This window comes from Diceros bicornis, chromosome 16 (assembly GCF_020826845.1).
Source record: "Diceros bicornis minor isolate mBicDic1 chromosome 16, mDicBic1.mat.cur, whole genome shotgun sequence".
NCBI lineage: Eukaryota > Metazoa > Chordata > Mammalia > Perissodactyla > Rhinocerotidae > Diceros > Diceros bicornis.
This window is the reverse complement of record NC_080755.1, coordinates 48,247,764-48,265,511: the sequence shown is the minus strand read 5'-3', so window position 1 is coordinate 48,265,511 and position 17,748 is coordinate 48,247,764. Positions and strand designations below refer to the sequence as shown.

The 17,748-nt window shown below is 38.5% G+C and overlaps 1 protein-coding gene across 4 annotated transcripts in view; it reads right to left on the bottom strand.

Annotated features, from left to right (window-relative positions):
* Positions 1-15,829, bottom strand: part of WDR7 (WD repeat domain 7) — a 359,360-nt gene extending 343,531 nt beyond the window's left edge. For 3 of the 4 annotated variants that reach the window (XM_058557197.1, XM_058557200.1, XM_058557199.1), the window contains exons 1-2: positions 15,644-15,829; positions 1,127-1,206 (exon numbers count right to left, since the gene is read on the bottom strand). The gene's annotated coding sequence lies outside the window, so the exon portion shown is untranslated. The remainder of the gene's footprint in view (positions 1-1,126; positions 1,207-15,643) is intronic. The other variant, XM_058557198.1, reaches the window with a different exon arrangement.
* Between the last annotated feature and the right edge of the window lie 1,919 nt (positions 15,830-17,748).

Here is a 17,748-nt window from a genome sequence, read left to right as displayed (position 1 = left end):
ATGACAGAATAGTATATCACAATCAAATACCTCTAAGAAGGATTGAGATTACCACTGAATTGGTAACCAAGTAAACCTAGTTGTAAGGGATTGATTAAAACAAAAAAATGGGCAAATTAGCCAGGACGTAACCATTTAATTAGGTAGGACACAGGAATCTAAGTTTGGGTTTCTTTAAACTGAATAACAGGTAAGCCAAGACACACTAAATTGACACCACAAGGGACTTTTTAAGAGGAATAAAAGGCAACGTAAATCTAGAGCACGCAGTTCTCAATCATCATCATTCAACTACTCTATCAGCTCATAAGCCCTTCTTTGTTTGCAACTTTATCACCTATTGTATGAAGGAAATCAAATATGTTCCCAAAAAGCCTCATATTAAACGAAAATGAAACAAGTCCTAGAACAGGATTCATTGGGATAAAAAAGTTCATATTTTTATGGAAAAGGCACAAAGCAAAAGTGATTGAATAAATCATTAATCTGCTATAGTATTAACTTTAACAGAAATTCTTTAATGGGACAAATAATCTAATATAGTATTAGCTTTAATAGAAACTCTGAAGAAAATTATCTTACTAAATCTCCAAAATATTGTATACAATATATTCATATTTTGCAACTAATACATTAGGGGGAATTACTAGCTTTCAAATTTTAGAGTTATAAATAGATATGTTCTAAGACTAAATGCTCCCACAAACAAGAATGCTAGGAATCTTCAATTTTCAAAAATCTGGCTTAAAATTACATTTAGAGATTGATTACTAAATAAAAATTTTTAAATGCTAAAAGTCAAATACCAGGAGTTCTAGATTCTACTTCTCATTTTGCCACTAATCATGCTTTCTTTGATCATATATCTCATTTCCAAGGCCTAGTTTTCTCATCAAGAGTTACTTGTAAAATTAACTTTGGATCATTTTTAAGTCAAAGCAATCAAATTATAAAGAGCATGGGCCTTAGAAATAAAAATTAAAAGTCATCACTTTTGGTTACTTTAATTTCACGTATTTCTCAACTTCACCTAACTTCACCTATTTCTCAGTTCTATACAGAAATAAAACTGTACTTCAGTCAAAAACAACAACAACAATAATAATTGAAAGAACACTGAACTTACAATCAGAAGAACTATATTCAAATCCTGGCTCTTCTAAGTGATCTTGAAAAAGTTACCCCTCTGAGTCTCAGCTTCCCCATCTGTAAAAGATGGACAATAATACTCTCTTTTCAGAAAACAGACCTAAGGATTAAGAGAAACCATATATATAATGCAACTAGTAAAATACTTAGCACATGGCAGATGCCCAGTAAATATTAATTAAAAAAAAAAAAAAAACACAGATTTTACTATTTCACATTCTGCTTCAACATCTACTGGTTTCTTCCAGCACTGTCACTTAATATTTAATAAAGTTGGACTTTTCAACAGGTTAATATCTTTCACTGACTTTCTGCCACAATATAGAACTACTTACTATATATGCCTGTTAAACACAATTCTATTATCTGCAAATATGACAACTCAGCTCTGTGTGACTTTATTAGAAATAATACTACAAAAATCCCACACCAACATTAAAATGGCTTTCGAATTAAATTCTGATCTCATAATAACACTAATTAATACACATTTTGGAGCAACATTTCCCAAGTTTCCATTTTATGCCTATACCTAGGTATTACAACAGTAGATAAAACAGACACAATTCAGCTATCCAGTGAGGCTTACATACATGCAAACAATTACCACACGGTGTGATACAGAAGAAATCTCAAGACCTATGGTAACACAAAAGACCGATATTCTAACCTAGACCTCAATAGGTCGAAGGATTCTTGGAAGAAATGATGAGTGAGAATGAGTAGGAAGGAATTAACCAAGGAAGAGCCTCAGGGAATCACATGTTTTAAGTCCCAGAGGTAAGAGATCTCAATTCTTTCTGGCCAGTGAAAATAGCAGGGCTGGCATTCAGAGCACAAAGGCAGAACGATGAGACAAGAACCAACAGGTCAACAGGTACCAAATCCAAAGGACGTGGTAAACCATCTTAAGAATTTGGAGTTTAATCTGACAGCAATGGGAAACAGGTTAAGTGTTTTAAATCTGAATTTGTTTTTCAGAAAGATCACTCTCACTGCAATACAATGGAGACAAATAAAACTCTGGGTGTGAAGATCAACGGGGCTACTACAGAACTGCTAGAAAGAGATGATGGGGCCTAAATTTATCACAATCTCTCATTACTTATTTCTGGGCTTGTTTAACAGCTATCTTCCCCTACTACTCTTCAAGCTCCCTAAGAACAAGAATGACATCTATGTATTCACCACCATATGATGCTTAGCGTAGTGTCTGCGATATAGGATATCTTTAATAAATATATGATGAAGGGTAGAAGTGGTGAGAATGGTAATAATAAGATGAATATGAGACCTATTTTAGAGATACAGTACACAGGACTTGGTGTTCAAAACAACAAGTTGATAAAGATGCAACATGGATTTGGATACATGTTTTATACAAAGGTACCCTGAGGACAAAAGAAAAAGCATTTTGAAATACTAAAAGCCCTCTACATAAAGGAAGGTACCATTATTCCGATACTGATCCCAGTGAAGTCATCAATAAATTCAGATTCTTTTTTTTTTTTTAAAGATGATTTTTTTTTTAATTAATTTATTTTTCCCCCAAAGCCCTGGTAGATAGTTGTATGTCATAGTTGCACATCCTTCTAGTTGCTGTATGTGGGACGCGGCCTCAGCATGGCCGGAGAAGCAGTGCGTTGGTGCGCGCCCAGGATCCGAACCCGGGCCGCCAGCAGCAGAGCGCGCGCACTTAACCGCTAAGCCACGGGGCCGGCCCTAAATTCAGATTCTAATATGTGAGATAAACTATTCTACACTTAACCAGAATTTACTAACCATGGGTTTTGAGGAGGGAGAAGATACTACAAGGTTTCATTTTGGTCTTGAGCGGGACCAGATTCTAAAGAGACTTAATGGGTCCATAAGTAGATATCTAAGCAGAGAAGCAAAATGCTAAAATTATTTGAGATAGTATGAAGTTTGGATTAACACAGAGAAAAAACTTCAGACAGGGAAACCAATACGATGCTACTACAATAAGCCTGGGTGCAGAGTGATAAGAAGCTTAGCTAAAATGATAAGAGTTTTGAAAGAAAAAGAAAATATAAGACATTACAGAAGAACAATAAATCATGGGGTTTGATGAACTACATAAGGCCAGAGGCAAGAAAAAGACATAAATGACTCTTACCTTCCAAACAGAATGATAAGGAAAGAGAGAGGAAGCAAGCATGAGGGGAGGGAGGAAGGAAAGTGAGAACATAAATGAGGCAAAAGAGGAACAAAGGCATAATCTGGTCTCAGAGAAATTATAACTCAGAAAATATTTTCATAAAATGACACCAGAGAACTCAACAAAAATGTTCCACGTTTGGCAAAAATGCAATCACCCTTTGCCCATATTAATAAACCAAGTCATCAGAAAAGTTGATGAAATATGGGTCTACTTCCTGCTGTTTTGCTTTTGTTTTTTATATTTAAGCAGATATAAAATAAAGGCTTTTGTAATTGACAAAAAATAATTTGGCTTCCTAATCTAGAAATGGAGAGAAGTATAGCTCATTACCATCTTCGACATTTTCATTTTGGTGGATATTTAGGTCCATTAGCAACTCTCTCAAGATCACATCACCAACTGATCTCAGAGCTCAGAGACATACACAGACATCCTGTTTCCTAATGAAATAAATATTCTTCACTATTCTATAATGTCTTCATTTACCACAAAATTCCATTTACCAGAAAACTTCATTCTCCATTCAATCTGGTCAATCAAGATTTTACTAAAACATCTTACTCAAAGGTAAGTAGAACTGCAGTATTTATGAATAAAATAATATGATGCTCAGTGGCACGTGGGGAGGGTGGAGAGGAATAGTGGGTAAGAGGTACTGGAAGGGATGAAGATGAAACACAATCCTAAGTGTGGATGGTATGTGTCCAGATCCTCCTCAGGAATAAAGGACTCATTACCGCAGCTGCTGAGAGCGCTGGGTTGTCAGCCCCCAGTAAGGATTGCCCAACCAAAGGGAGATCCCTTGTCCAAGCTCTTGCCCTCTTCCAGTGGGACAGCACATCCAATGCCTGATCAACTCAGGAATATAAAGGCCAGCCCCCTCGTATTAATTCAGGATAGCTCCGAAGGGTCATCCATCTTCAGAACTCTCCCCATGGTCAATTGAGATTCCACTGAGACTCATCACAGCTCAACTTCTCTCTCTGGCCAGATCTGCTTCTTTTCCTTCCTTTCCCTGGGTGTTGATACCAAGATCCCTGTCTAATAAATCTGAGTACTAGTCTCCATCTCAGAGTCTGCTCACCAGCAAACCGAAACTGTAAATATGAGTGTTGAAGCTCTTTTTAACACAAGAGGGTTCACTGCCATTATTCTATTTTTACGTTTGAAAATTTCTAATTTTTAAATGGTACATAGAAAGAACTTTAATGTCCATCAATGAGAGATTACTTAAATAAATTATGACAGAGCCTTACAATGGAACACTGCAGTGTGACATATAAAATAATCTCCAAAATACATCGTGGGGAAAAAAGATGCAGTACAGTGTATAAAATGCACTCTCATTTGGGGTTTTAAAGGGGGATATATATGTACCTACACACATCTATTCATACATACATACATATACATACAATGTTTAGAATAATTCTGTAATGATACCAAACCAAAAAAAAACCCAGCAATGATGACTACCTCTGAAAAGGGAGAGTAAGAGACTGAATTGAGTAGGAATTCTAATTCTCTTGATAAATCCTTTGGTCTTAAGGTTTTTCCCCCCACGTTTGGGTAGTTCACTGTATTCCAAAATACAGTTTAATTAATAAAAAGATAATTAAAATAGCCCTGATTCACCAGGTTCTTTTGTTTTAAAGATGCACATATGCACACATGGTGTTCAACTTCAACAAGAATTTATCTTTAGCCTATAATCTTTTCAAATGCTGGCTCCTCTCTGCTGTGAGTGCCCTGTCCCAAACCCCATGATTCACTTCTCCTGCAACTGTGTTTTTACTACATTTTCTATATACAGATGCATAACACTCATCACTTTGTGTATAGTTATTTGTTTAGAAATTCATCCATTCCACTAAAATCTGTTCCTCAAGGGTAAAACCAGACCAGCCCATCACCTTTGTTATTTAATCATTATCAAGCAAACTGCATTCCACTGGAATTTGAGGTGGCTTACCAGCACCTAGAATAGTTATCGACTTTCACTAGCGGTCAATATGTATTTATTGAATGAATAAACATAGAATAATGATAACCAGTATTTATTAAGTTCTCACTGTGTGCCAAGAAATATCTCCTCTTTTTTGCTAAATGTAACTCCTCCTGGACTCTGAAAGATCTTACTCCCTTAATCATCCTCTCACTGTCTACCATTTTAATCACTGTCTTTCTATTAAATTAGCCTTTGTCCTTCAAACATGTTTATACCTCATTATTATCCAAAACACCTTCACCTGTTAGTGGCCCCTGCTTGTAAATCTAGTAATCTCTCTCTCTCTCTCTCTTTCTCTCCAGTTACAATCCACATTTTGAAACGTGAGGTCTTTAACTCAATGTTTCCGTTTCCTCATTAGAAAAGGCCTCATGTAACCTAGTTTCTATCCTCAAATAGACCTAATCTACGGACATTCAAGTTCTCCCTCTATAGGAAGAGGTCAACAATTTCTCTAATATGATGCTCCAGGGCAGAACCCTCCAATAGTGCAGAGAGAAGCAATGCCTTCGGAGAGAAGTGAGGAAAGAGAGGATGCTTTGAAAATGGACTGCTGATACCTACTTATTCTAAATCCCACCATCTTATTCAGTCCTGCCAGTCTCACACAGTGCTAGTTTGACATGGCTGATCATTTGCTAACCCTTAACCCTCTCTCTTTGGTTTCCGGTACTCTCCCAATCATCTTCTTCCTATTTTTTCATCTTTCTTCTGCCTAGATATATGAAGGCCTAGAAAGCCCTAAGAAAAATTCAAGGAACAAGGGAGGATATTGCATCCCTGTTTTTCATTACATTTGGAATATTTTTTTAAATTTGATTTTTCTTTTAATAAAAAGCTTAAGATGAAATTCACTTTTCCCCTTGTGATTCTCCCCAACTTTTTATTACGAAAAAATTCAAATATACAAAAAGTTCAAAAAATAGTATATAGATCACTCAACAAATAATATTTCCCGTCAGTATGTGTGTATATATATATGTATATATACATTATGACTTTTTTTGCTGAACCATTTGAAAATAACCTACACATTTCATAACAGTTAGCCCCTAAATATGTTAAAATACAGAGCTTAAAAATCAGAGCATTCTCCTTCATAAACACAATACCATTATCACAATCACCATTAGCAAGACCATAATAATTCTCTAATAGCATCTACAGTCTAGTTCATATTCAAATTACTTCAATTGTCTAAAAAATGTCTTTTACATAAACTTTTTTAAACCAGTAAATAAAATATTCAAGTTTTATGCACTGCATTTGATTGTTATGTCTCTTTCTTTAGTTCCAGAACAGTCCCACCTCATTTTTTTCATATTAATTTTAAAAAACAAAACCAAACCAATTGCTGGTAGAACGTTCCACATTTTAGATGTGTCTGATTTTTTTTACGACATCATTTACCTTGTTCCTCTAGCTCCTGTTTTTCCTATAAACCGGAAGTTCGACCTAAAGGCATCATTAGGCTCCAGTGAAACATTTTTGGCAAGAACACTTCATAGGTGATGTTGTACACTTCACTCTGCATCACCACAGGAGGCACATAACATCACACTGTCCATTTGATTAAGGTAGTGACTACCAGATATTTCCACCATAACTATTTTTTCCCCTTTAAAACTATCAATAACCTATGGAGTGATACTCTGAAAAGATCCTCCTGTTCTGCAAAATCCCATGTAATATGGTACCCTATGTGATTTCTAAAGGCTATAAAACAGTTAAGATTATATGTTAAGAATCTAGTATCAGATCAATGTTAATTTCTATACATTGCTTTTCTAACTCTCAAATGCAAAAGCAAGATGGATTTTTATTCCAGAAACACACGTATTTTCACAGGACACTCAATATTATCTCAGTCTGTGTACTTGCTATGCCCCAGGCAGGCCCTCTGAGACTTGCAGACAAAAACAAACTCGAATCAAAAACAAACTCGAATCTCTCTCATGAGAACAGGCACACACGAACAAGAGCAGGCCTACCCTACCCCCTACCAATGGGGAATAGGAGAAGCAGAAACTACATACTAAATAGCTAAAGATACTTGCCACAGTTGCAATGAAAGAAGAAAGTTTTCAAAAGCTATTCAAATTCTCAGAGAACACTCCTACATCATATGTGAAAAGAGTACGTTCAAGTCAAATTCACAGTATGATGTGAAGAAGCAAATGATCATTAAGATTAAGAATTTTCTTTGTGCTTTTGCTACCAATTTATTGAAGATTTGGAAAAAACTGAAATCAGATAATGAAGACTGTTTACTATAACGCAATGAGAGAGCTAGGTCACAAAATGTGCTGCAGAAATTACTGAGCTGCTTCCTCAGAACAAAGGGTTTCTGGAATTAAAGAGTTGTGAGGGACACAACCTTCTGAACACTAAACTTGTCACTAAGTTGACAAGATTATGCTTTCTTATTTGAGTGGCAAGAAATCTCCTCCCAATGAATTTGACGCTTTAGGACTGCTTTGTTAAAGAAAGTTCCAGGATTCAGCTTCAAAAGGACATGTGGAATGAGCAGATGGCAACAGAAGACTATAGTTACTTCTTATTGCCACAACAGCCCTGAGCACATGAGAGTCAGGCTTTGAAGAACTGTAGAGCTATCTGGTCAAAAATAAATCACAATTTTAAAAATGACTCATAGATTTTGAAGCATATGAATCACGTTTTAAATTTCTGCAGCTGCCATTAGGATATCTGAATTCTACTTATGCTCTATCCATCACCAACCTGCCTCAGATTCAGTAGTTACTGATAAAGCTAAAAGAAAACTATGCCCACCAAGCCCCTACATTTTAGGGAATACAGATCTCACTTGGTAGAACCAACTGCAACTTTATGCCCCCATCCAGCTCTAATCTCACCTGCATCTCCAATCATTCCTACTTCTTTCCCTCACATTGCTATCAAAACTCAAAACTGAGCACTGAAGTTTCTCATTGTTCATAAATTAAACTACCTAGAAGAAGAAACAAATATGCTTTCCCAAACTGGAAGTTGAACTGTCACAAGATTCTGGGATCAGTAAGGTATGCTGGGTAAGTGTGAAGATTTGAGAGACACTGACTAGGAAAGATCCCATCTCCCCCATTTACTAGCTATAAGCCTTGAGGAAATATGTAACATCTTTCCAAGACAGAATGTCCTCATTTGTAACATTACCTTCCTCTTCCTTATATAAAGACTATAGAAAAGTGTTCTGCTTGTCACAAAACTGCTTGACAAGGTCATCAATGACCTCCCCATTGCTAAATCCAATGTCAAGTCCTAATCCTCATCTTTCTCGATCAACCAGCAACACTTGGCATAGTTCATACTTCCTCTTCCTTGAAACACTTTTCTCTTGGCCTCCAGGTCTTCGCACTTTCCTGCCACCTCTCTGGCTTTAGTCTCCATTTTTCCTCATTTTTTGACCTTTAAATGTTGGCATACTCAGAGCTTAGTCCTTGGACTTCTGTTCTCTGGCAACACTCCCTCCCTCCCTCAATGATATCACCAAGTCTCACAGCTTTAAATACCATCTATACATTGAGAATTCCCCAATTTATAGGTTGGGGCCCTCTTCTGAACTCCAAACTCACATATCCAGCTTCCTACTCAACATCTCCACCTGGAAGCTAATAAGCTTCTCAAATTTGATATGTTCAAAAGTGAATCCCTGGTCTTCTTCCCCATATCAGTTAATGGCAACTCCATCTCTATAACTCCAGGGGCCAAAATCCTAGAATCATCTTTGATTCTTCTCTCATATACACATTCTACATCCCAATCCATCAGAAAACTCTATTGGCTATACCTTCAAAGTATATGCAGAACCCAATGACTCCTCAACACCTTCACTCCAACCACCCCATCCCAAATCACCAGCATCTCCCACTACAACCACCCCATCCCAAATCACCAGCATCTCCCACTACAACCACCCCATCCCAAGTCACCAGCATCTCCCACTACAACCACCCCATCCCAAATCACCAGCATCTCCCACTACAACCACCCCATCCCAAATCACCAGCATCTCCCACTACAACCACTCCATCCCAAATCACCAGCATCTCCCACTACAACCACCCCATCCCAAATCACCAGCATCTTCCACTACAACCACCCTCTCCCAAATCACCAGCATCTTCCACTACAACCACCCCATCCCAAATCACCAGCATCTCCCACTACAACCACCCCATCCCAAATCACCAGCATCTTCCACTACAACCACCCTCTCCCAAATCACCAGCATCTTCCACTACAACCACCCTCTCCCAAATCACCAGCATCTTCCACTACAACCACCCCATCCCAAATCACCAGCATCTCCCACTACAACCACCCCATCCCAAATCACCAGCATCGCCCACTACAACCACCCCATCCCAAATCACCAGCGTCTCCCACCAGGGATAACACGATAGCCTCCTAAATAGTCTCCCTGTTTCCACCCCTGCCCCCTAAGAGTCTCGATGCAACATCCAGAGTAATGCTATTAAAAAAAAAATCACACCATGTCACACATCTACTCAGAATCTTCCCAAGGCTTCCTGTCCCACTCAGAGTAAAAGCAAACTCTACACAACTGTCTATCCTACATGAGCAAGGCTGCTGTTCTCTCCCTTGCTTACTCTTTTCCATCCATTCTGATTCTTAATTTTCCTCAAAGACACTGGCAAGGTCTCACCTCAGAACAGTGTCCCCTAGACTTCTTCATGGCACCCTCCCTCACCCACTTCAGGTCTCTGCTAAAACATCATCTTCTCGGTGAGGCCTTTCCTGACCACCATAAATTGCAAAATCTACCACCCAACAGTATTTTATTACATTTCTCTAGAGCACTTACAATCATTTAACATAACAAAGGTTTCACTTATTTATTTGTCATCTGTCTCTCCCATTACATAAAAGATAAGCTCTACAAAGGTGATGATTTGTTTTGTTCTATACTGTATTCCTAGTGCCTAGAATTTCTGCCTAGAATTTCAAATATTTGTTGAATAAATGAACAAAGTAATGAATGAAGTATGTTTGCCTTGGTTTTAAAAAAGTTGTACCCATCAGCAAATTTAAATATATCGTGATTTTACATGCTTTGGATTTCACAGAAGAGTTGCTTATCAATTAATTTTTCTATAATAATGTCAACAATTAATACAAGCCTGCTTAATCAAATCCCTATTAACATACTAACTGTTCTTCCCCAGCTGTAAGTAGTGCCTATATTCCATCCTCTTTTATTCTATCTGTGACACACACACAGCAAGACAGATCTTGGGTTCTATGCAGCAAAGCAGCTGACATGGTTTACTGTAACTAATCGCTACTACACTCACTAAAGCCTGTTAATGAATCACAAAACTGTTTCTTAAGCCAAGTAAAGTGATATTTTATTATGTGAACTTTTCACTCACACTAATGGTGGTTTTATTGTTTGTTTGTATTTGAAATGTTTAGAAAAAAGAAGAGCCCTTAAGGAAGACAGTCAAATAAATAACTAGAATATGAGAACAGAAGGTAACTGGCAGACTCTATCAATCTGTTATCACTGACATATATTAACTGCCAACATTCAGACAGAAATACGTATGTGCAAAGCACTAGTAAAATATCTTTGGTGAGCTTGAAGGGTCATAAATTACAATTGCTAAACTGAATGGGAGACAGTGGTTAAAAAGTCATGTATTTCCAGCAATTTCCTATTCTAAAAGAAACTAGAAAACCCTTAGCACTTCAGAAATGTTCTCTGCCCTGAATTGACCAGTGCCCTAACATTTTATTCTTCCCTCATTTTATGGCTTCCACTAACCCAAGCAACCATCAGCCAAAAAACCTACATTTTCATTAAACATCACCAACACATTTTGGAAAGGTGCCTAATTTTATTTAAAATATTTAACATTCTATGAATATAGTATATATGCTTTTAATAAAAAGGAAATACTATTCCACTTGAACAGGGACTTTCTGAAGGCAGTCACAATGTAGGATTTCTCCTTCCAACAAAATCTTTCATGTGCTTATCAGCAAAGTAGCTTTAAGTATCAGATACAGATCAAGGCAAATGAGCCACATGCACAGAGTTCCAATTCAAAGTTAACATCACAATCACAGTATCTGTAAGTAGGAACATGACAGGATTTCACTGAGCCATACATAAGTTCTCAGCTGGTTCTGCCTATGATCAACGGTATGCATATATGTAAGATTACGAATTCTTTATAAAGTGCAACAAGCGAAATGGACAAAACAGGAACAGAACCTACAAACCTCACTAACCCCATACTCTAATCATCAAGTTTATCTGTCCTAAGAAACAAAATAAGTGTCACGGAGAAATGTAACAAATAAACTAGGAATAAAGGCACTACCTATTTCCAGGCCTAACTCTACATGTACTAAAATTATTTCAATTTATACTATGGATTTATACTAGGGACTGCTATCTTTGTCTAGTAGAACACACAAAAAAAGGTAGAATATCAATATATGAAAATCAGTAGGATATTCTTCTATCAGCAATAATCTACTTTAAAATAGTATCAATTCACAATATTTTTTAAAACTACGAAAAATTTCTTTCTCTTCAGTCATATGGAAGACCATTCCATGCTCTTGGATAAGATGACCTAATACTATAAAGATGTCAGTTCTCCCCAAAATAAATCTATAAATTCAATGCATCCTCAATCAAAATTCTAGTTGTGTTGTTTTTAGAAACTCTAGCTCTAAAATATACAGAAAAGAATAAAAATCCACAAATAGCTAAGCCAACTATGAAAATGAGCAAAGAATGGAGAACTTCCCCTACCAGATATTTAATATCACTAGCCATTTGGGAAATGCAAATTAAGACCACAATGAGATATTACTAAACATCTATTAGAACAGCTAAAAATATAGTGATAAATATAAAAATACAATGACAATACCAAATACACTGCTGGTGTAAATGTAAAATGTTGTAGCCACGCTGGAAAACAGTTTGGCAGTTTCTTCAAAAAACTAAACATACGCTTACCATGTCACCCAGAAATCACATTCCTAAGCATTTATCCCAGAAAACGTGAAAATTTATATCCACATAAAAACCTGTACAAGAATGTTCATAGCAGCTTTATTTGTAATAGCCAAAAACTGCAAACAGCCTCAATATCCAGGTGAATGGCTAAACAAACTGGGGTACATTTATACCATGGAATACTACTCAAATTATGCAACAATCTGGGTGATCTCAAAACTGTCTCAGCCAACAATCTGGATGAATCTCAACAAGTCACACGCTGTAAAATTCCACTTACACAGCACTCTTGTAACGATAAAATTATAGAGATGGAAAATTGATTAGCGACCAGAGGTTAGGAATAGGAGGGGTAAGGGAGATGGATGTGACTAGAAAAGGGTAGCACAAAAGAGACTTTTGTGGTGATATAATAGTTCTGTATCTCGATCGCAGTGGTGGTTACAGGAATCTACACGGGTGATAAAACGGCACAGAACCAAATACAGGCATTGTCCCAATTTCAATTTCTTGGTTTTGCTATTGGACTATACTGTATAAGATGTAACCATTGAGAGAAACTGGGTGAAGTTATATAAAATGTAACCATTGGGAGAAACCAGACCTCTCTGTACTATTTTTGCAACTTTCTATGAATCTATAATTACAGTATTTCAAAATAAAGCTAAAAGAAAATAAATTGAAAGGATTATTTATGTAGGAGAAAAAAATAATACAAAGCCATAGTATTCAAACAGCATGGCATTAGAGCAAGAGCTAACAAATAAACCACAGGAACAGAATACAGCGTTCAGAGTATCTATGAGAACTTAATATACAGTAAGCATGGCACCACTTATCCACGGGGAAAGGAGAGAATGACATTAGGAAAACTGGCACACTTTAGGGAAAATAAACTGGCTCTCTATCTTAAGACATATAAAAAGACAGACTCTGCAAGTATTAAAGATTTATAAATTTAAAGGAAAACTATGAAGTTAGTAGTACATAAAACAGGAGAGTAACTTTGTGACACAGAATTGGGTAAAGACTTCTTAAACAAAACCCCCAAAACACAAACCATAAGGCAAAAAACTTCTATTTAATCTATGCAGAAATAGAAGTATAATGATGTACACCTGAAATTTATACAATGCTATAAACCAATGTTACTGCAATAAACAAAAAATTTTTTTAAAAAAGGCAAAAAACTTTTTAACTTGATTACATCAAAATTAAAGATTTCTGGGGCTGGCCCCATGGTATAGTGGTTAAGTTCGGTGCTCTTGGCTTTGGCAGCCCGGGCTCGTGGCTTCAGATCCTGGGCACAAACCTATGCACCACTCGTCAGCCATGCCACAGTGGCATGCCACATACAAAACAGAAGAAGACTGGCACAGATGTTAGCTCAGGGCCAATCTTCCTCACCGAAGGAAAAAAAAAATAGTAGGGGAAAGAAAAATATTTTAATGAGATGTATAGCATGATGTTATCTCTATCATTTTTTAATTAATTAATTTTTAATTTAAAATGTGAGCATCCAAAACAATATATATTTAATAACACATAGAAACAGAAGGCTACACGTCACACATATTAGAATGGTTGCCTATGGGTTGATGGGCAAGAGAATGGAGTGAGAATTGGAAATAAAAGACAACGAATGAAAAAAAAACCAGGAGACACACCTTGAACAGCCCGATGACGATTGCTGAATTGAGAAAGATTAACTCAATCCTCTGCACCCAAGGTCCAAAACAAACTTTAAGGACTCACACCTAACAGAGCACAACATGAAAGCTAAATGGCATCCTATCCTTCCCACGACAAAGGCACAAAACCAGCTCACTAGTTTTCAATGCTAAGCCTGTTACATAGACAAACCATTCCACTTCCTTTGCTTCAAAACAAAACTTAACATCCAAGATAAAAATAAAAGGAAATCATAAGATGCAAGGCTCACTACCTCAGAATTTGTTAGGTTCCCACAGTGATACTCACATATGGCAAAGCCCAGTCCCTTTGATTTATCTACTTACCAAGATCCTTTAAAATTTAGCTACAGTGGCAATAAGAAAAAATAAAGTGTATACTCTAGTGTTGCTGTTAAGTAGGGCTCTGGAGCTTTTTTTTTTTTAAAGACAGACATTTAAACAAATGAATTTCTCTACCATAATCTCTAATTGAAGTTAATAAGGCAAGTACTATCTATTTATATTGTTCCATTTTCCCAATTTGAAATAACTAAGATCTGTTATTTAAGATTAAATCAAGGTAATTCATAATAATAAAGGCATTTCAACATATTATTTTCATTTTTAAGCTACCCTCCACCTCCACACTGTCACAAGTTGCTTATAAAGCAAGAAAATTTGTGTGTGTGCGTGTAAGAAAATTTCAAAACTAAGTCAATTTCTCTCACACAACAGGCGATTCTTGCCATCTTGTCCATAAAGCCCTAAGTGATAAACATCAGCAAGAGTCATGAGCTTGCCTTTTTTTGGCTCATGGCAAATGTTACGGTGAAAGGAAGCTGTAGCTCTCACTGAATCCTAAAATCAGCAGTATCAACAATACCAATGCAGCCTGCAATGCAACTGTAGCTGCCATAGTTTCAAACTATAAGAACGAGCTAATTCTGCCTAGGACCTGAGAAACTAACATAGCAAGTGAACCAAAACATAAAATGCAATTTTTGAATCAAAGGCCGGGTAGTGCTGACTCCAAACATATAGCTTCACAACGCCCCGATCCACTGGTAAGAGAGCGAGAGTAGCAGGTATCCTCTTAGAACAAGTCCTAGGGCAAAGGGATGAGAACAGGCAGGTAGCATCTCAAAGATGAAACTAACAGACGTCTCACTACCTTAGGCAAGGGCAAACTAAAGGGTGGTGCCAACAGGTAAAGAGAGACCATATGTACCTCAAAGCAAGCACATTACCCGAGAGCAGTCAATAACCACCCACCATCATCACTAACCTCCTCACCCCGTTTAGACTTCCGCTGAGGGCAAAGCGATCCCATGTCAAGACCAAAGCTAGTGTCACCAGAAGCAAATGTCACTCACCAAGCCAGGAAGCCCCCAAGACCCCTGGCAGGACCCATGCTCCAGGCAAAGGCGCCTTAGCTGTGGGCCTGAAGCTGCAGGCGCGGCACAGAACACAGCGTCCAGCAGCGGGGCTCTGACAGCTGGCACCGCGCCTGGCTGGAGCGGGCTGTGACCCTTGACCCCTGACCCCCGACCTCCACGCTGCGGCCACATCCCGCTCTGGGGTTCCCCTGGAGAAGCTCCAAAGCCCCCTACCTGTCACAGCTTCATCTCATGCCGCGATGTTTTCTGTCGGACCACGCGTGGGCGCCCCGGCAAAGCAGGACAAGGCCAGGACGGACTAAGGAGGACGTGGGGTGGGCAAATCCGCGTCGGAAAACCTTGGGGACCGCAAGCCCAGCCCAGCCGCCGTCTCCTCACCGAGGCTGCAGGATGCCGTTGCCGTTGCCGCCGCCGCCGCAGTAAATCAGCTGACACCAACCTCAACTGCCGTGACTTCGCTGCAACTGTCGCAAAAATGAGGGGGCGGGAAATGCTCGTTACTCCGTGCACGCCCGGCCGAGGCTGGCGCCGAAGGGGCGGGCCGCCTTACCACGGAGACCCAACGGGAGCGAAGGGGCCAACTGTGGGCAGGGAGCGCGCGGCCGCCATTTTGGATAGGGGAAGTCTGCTCTAGGTTCTCTTCTCGCCTGAAATCCCCATGCTGGAAGGACCAGTATGGAAGGAAGGATGAAATGGCAAGTCTAGGTGTTCCCCGTGAGCAGGATGTTGTAAGTTTCCTTTTCTGCCCCCGCAACTCGGTCCGGGCGCCCGGAAAGTGTTAGCTTTGGCATTTAATTACTGTTTCCCTCTGACCCCCGAACTTAGCTGTGGCCCACGACACAGAGGACCAGACGGAGGAGGAACTCTGCTACTGGACTAGAGAAAGTCCGATCTTGTGCAACATTCCTGGAAAGGACAGAGAATGAATGTGCACTCTCCGTGTGGGCGACAAAGCGTGGTGGAACCTGAGTTGTGCATTCAGAGAGGCATGTATTCGCATCCCGGTTCCTCCATTGCACACTGTTAGTGTCATCTGGAGCGTATTGTTGCTTCTCTTCATTCTCCTCAATTTCCCCATGTACAAAATAGGCATAATAACCTCATGACTGTCTAGAAGATTAAACGAGTGCAACCTGTTATGCATGCCTGTCGTCCTCCGAAATATTTGTTGAATGAATAAATGAATGGTAGCCAAGGGAAAAACTGGTGCCATGCTGGTGGCCAGTGGTCAATTCTGTTAAAATGATAGAAAAGATGTTCATTCCTTGGCATTGTTTTTCCTTTATAATCTTATTAACGGATTTATAGGACAAGTAAGAATTCTATTACAGTCCTGAAAATGTACTGTGCCTTCGAATCAGCTGGGGAGCTAGTTAAAATGAAGTTTGATTCAGTAGGTCTGGAGTGGAGTCTGAGATTCTCCATTTTTAACAAGCTCCCAGTAATGCTCGTTGCTGCTGGTTCGTGAACTACACTTTGAGTAGCAAATCCTGTTGGAAGCGTTTGAAGCAGGAGATTAGGGGTTCAGAACAGGACAGCAACAGCTCCTTCAGACAGAATCATTTCCTTGCTAATTTTCCAAAAGAGAGCTCAGTGTTTGTTTGGTCAAAGGCTTCCTGTCAACAATTTATTATTCTTGCTAATAGCAAACTTCTCCTTTCCCTTCTCCCCAGCTTAGATGTCCTCCTGCCTGCAACACATTACAGACCCATTAGTGTCCTGGGTGGCATACCTCCTTTTCCTTCACTAGGCCATGTAGCATCCTTTAGGTCTCAGGTGTTGTTTCTCATATGCTGTTTCTGTTTATTTGTAGAGACCAGCTCTGCTGCCACCATCATGAGAAAAACTAAATCATAATGTTGACCAGGGAAATAAATAGAACCTGTGAAAATCAATAATTCTGAAATTGTCTTATACTGCAAATTGGAATTCCATGATTTTCTTCTACTTCTGACTGCTTTGTAATCACATGGGAGGGCGGGGCAGGGAAATGATGTTAAGTAGAAGAAATGAATTCCTCAGCCAGCTGGGTTCAATCTACTTACTCCATCTGTTGTGATGATGAATATGTTTAAACCGTCAAGTTTATAATCCCTTTACAATTTATAAGAACTTTTGGAAAATAAGAAGCACAGGATAATCTTAGTCTATATTAAAGCTTGTTTGGTTTGTAAAAGAAATCTATAAGATATCTTTCCTAGATAAAGTTGACTCTTTTAGTCTACAAATACTAATTGAACACTTACTGTGTTTCAGATACCTTCCTAGGAATACAAAGGTTAATAGGAAGATTAACGACAAGCTTTCAGTGTTCAAGT